Source organism: Mus caroli, chromosome 19 (genome assembly GCF_900094665.2).
Source record: "Mus caroli chromosome 19, CAROLI_EIJ_v1.1, whole genome shotgun sequence".
Lineage (NCBI taxonomy): Eukaryota > Metazoa > Chordata > Mammalia > Rodentia > Muridae > Mus > Mus caroli.
In genome coordinates, this window is record NC_034588.1 from 57,548,740 (window position 1) to 57,551,878 (window position 3,139).

Here is a 3,139-nt window from a genome sequence, read left to right on the forward strand (position 1 = left end):
AGAGAGAAAGATAGAGAGAGAAAGAGAGAGAGAGAAGCAAACAGATCAAAAGTATTGAGCACACATCAGAGAAATTGTATAAACAACCACTAACAACAAAAATGATGGGCAAGCTAGGTGTGTTTGCTCCTGACTTTAATCCCAATACTCAGGAGGCAGAGGCAGGCATACCTAATTAAGTTGGATGCCATCCTGGTCTATGCTACCAGTTCAAGTTAGCAAGAGGTACATATTAAGACTCTGATTCCCCTGCAAAAATTATTCAAACAAACAAAAAAGATAGAAAGAACTCAAAGGTCTTTACTGTGCTAGGGACCTGCCCTGGCCTTTAGAGGAGACCTTTGGGGGAATGGTACTGGGCAGGACACAGGGTCATTTGAAGGTCAAAGACTGATGATCTCTGGTGGCCAGGGGAGAGGCTTAGAACTTGTTAACTCTGTGAACCAGAGAGAAAAGAAAAGAAAATCATTTTACATAGACAACACACACAGACACACACACTCATACACATATACACACTAGCTGAGCCCAACAACCTATCTCATCAATTCCACAAGTGTTTATGCATACTTACATATACACATATATATGCATGAATGTACATACATTAGACAAACAGACACACAGATATATAATTTGCTGGTTAGGGCTGAGCCCCAAATGCCACACACATACATTTGGATGGATGGGGAAGAACCCCCAAGCCATCATCTTATTTCTTTTCTCTGGCCTTTTTATACCTTCTTAGACAAAAGGTCTTTAGAAAATTACCTCATAGATAAAATGTTACACAAAATGGGAGTTACAGAAGGATGCTGATAGTAAGTTCAAAACAGTGTTTCATTTTATAAGCTCATCATAAGTTCAAAGCAACAATTTCACATGGCCTTGTTTTATCATAGTGCACATCTGTGGCCTCATCCTTGGACCTGACTTAGAATGAATGTTTTTCCTTGATCACAAATTTGTCCCAAGCTTATTTCTCCTCCTAGTGTAACTGAATGCTCATTGTATTTCCGATTATGTAGCCTTTACTTACTATTCTATAGGAAGTGGGCACATTCTATTCTTTTTTTTTTTTTTTTACATTCTATTCTTGATTCTAATTTTATTACATCTTTCTGTCAAAACAACTAAAACCATCTCCTTAAATTTTCTTCTTAAAATTATTTCAATCAGATCAGGAATTCTATAAAATTATTAATTCATCTAAACAGCATTAATTCATGAAAGTACATCTTCATGTTGATCTGCAGGGATAGGGTAGGCTGATGCTCAGGAATCATAAGGCTATGTAATAGTGACAGAAAGGCATATCAGCTGCAAGAAGCAATCCTGGGATGAAGTTTCTAAGGACTGTATTCTCAGAGCTCACCTACCTCAAGTCATGCAAAATGGTGGGCCATCTCCAGAAAATTTACTTGCATGCCTTCCAAGCCCATCAGCTAATCAGGCATGTTGGCCCACACCTAATCCCAGCATTCTGGAGCTAGAGACAGGTGAATATCTAAGTTCAAGTCTTGCCTGGTCTACATACCTACTTTTAGGACACATCCAAGACTACATAGAGAAACTTTGTCTTCAAAATCAAAAAACAAAAACAATAAAAATAAGGATATAAAAATGTTAGGGTAGCAAAATAGCCTAGCATTGAATAGCAATTGCTTCTACTGTATCTTATGTAATTTAGGGATAGAAAATATAATGGTGAGGGCATGACAGCACAAGAAGGAAGCTAACTAATCAGTTTGAACCACAACACACAAAAAAAAGAAAATGGGTTGAATCTATAGACACTCATAGCCCATCTCCAATAAGGAATTTAGAAAGGTTCCTCTTATAAAAGCTTCCATAAGCTCCCCAAAAGAGCCACAAAGGAGATACAAGTATTCAAGGACATCATCTGATCTAGGAGCTTTTTAATTCAATTTCAACTACACGTTGAAACCTGCTCACTATAGGCTCATAGTCATCCCAATAATCCTAATAGTCTACAACAGCCTGTACACATGCCGTTCAAATGCCCAGAGACTCTTTTGACACTCGAGGCAATCTCTTGATCAGAAATCAAGAAATCAGAAAGCAAATTACATCTTTCCAACATACAATGACACAGAATACCCTTTTCAATTCCAATAGAGTGAAATGTGTCCACAGTGATGGAAGATTGTATCAAGACAAGAAACCCAACAGGGCAAGCACCAAATTCTGTGCTTTTGTCTCAGATACATGAGGCTTCAGTTTCAAAGGATTTTAGAATGCCCTAACCCTGCAACTTCTCAGACATCTCTCAGTTTGGTTACTTCCACCCCCTATATGCATCTCCTCATGGCAGATTTCTCATAGCTTAGGTATCTTAACATCTTGTGGTCTCAAAATGCAACTTGGGCTTCATCCTCACAGCTTCATACAGTGAACTCTCAGTTTCCTCACTGGGGCTCTGACTTTGCCAAACATAGATGGCTGGAACAGTGCTAAACTGCAACCATAGAGGAATAATTTAAATTTTTGTATCTTTCTTGCTTCTAGTACCAGCAAAATATGGTTGATACTGTCAAGTTTCACTTCTAAATTGAGATGGAACCCACATGCTTAGACCACAGTTGCACCAGGTTTTATATGAAGTTCCTTCCTGGGACTAGGAATCACTTTGAGTGTTACCCTTGGGGCTTAGGCCTCGAATCCAGAGCAAGGTCTTTCTCTTTAATGGTGCTAATTTCCTTGATGAGTCCTGCCTCTGTTTCAACATTTGGCTGCCATCTGAAACTTCCCAGTGCTGTTTTTCTCTATAAGCCATAGACTTTGCATTTATTTCTGTCCAACTTGTTGCTTTTTTTCACTGTACTCCTCAATGAGTCATAACTATCCAACAGATTCAATCTAAGAAATCAGCCCACTGGGGCTGGAGAGATGGCTCATCGGTTAAGGGCACTGACAGCTCTTCCAAAGGTCCTGAGTTCAAATCCCAGCAACCACATGGTGGCTCACAACCATCTGTAATGATATCTGATGCCCTCTTCTGGAGTGTCTGAAGACAGCTACAGTGTACTTACCTATAATAAATAAATAAATCTTAAGAAAGAAAGAAAGAAAGAAAGAAAGAAAGAAAGAAAGAAAGAAAGAAAGAAAGATGTATCGA

General features: G+C 38.7%; 2 protein-coding genes across 2 annotated transcripts in view; one reads left to right on the plus strand and one right to left on the minus strand.

The window, feature by feature from the left end:
• The window catches only part of LOC110285338 (zinc finger protein 431-like), a 60,501-nt gene that overhangs the window by 32,555 nt on the left and 24,807 nt on the right, over positions 1 to 3,139 (plus strand). The window lies entirely within an intron of this gene.
• The window catches only part of LOC110285683 (zinc finger protein 431-like), a 19,232-nt gene that overhangs the window by 8,679 nt on the left and 7,414 nt on the right, over positions 1 to 3,139 (minus strand). The gene's annotated exons all lie outside the window — the stretch shown is intronic.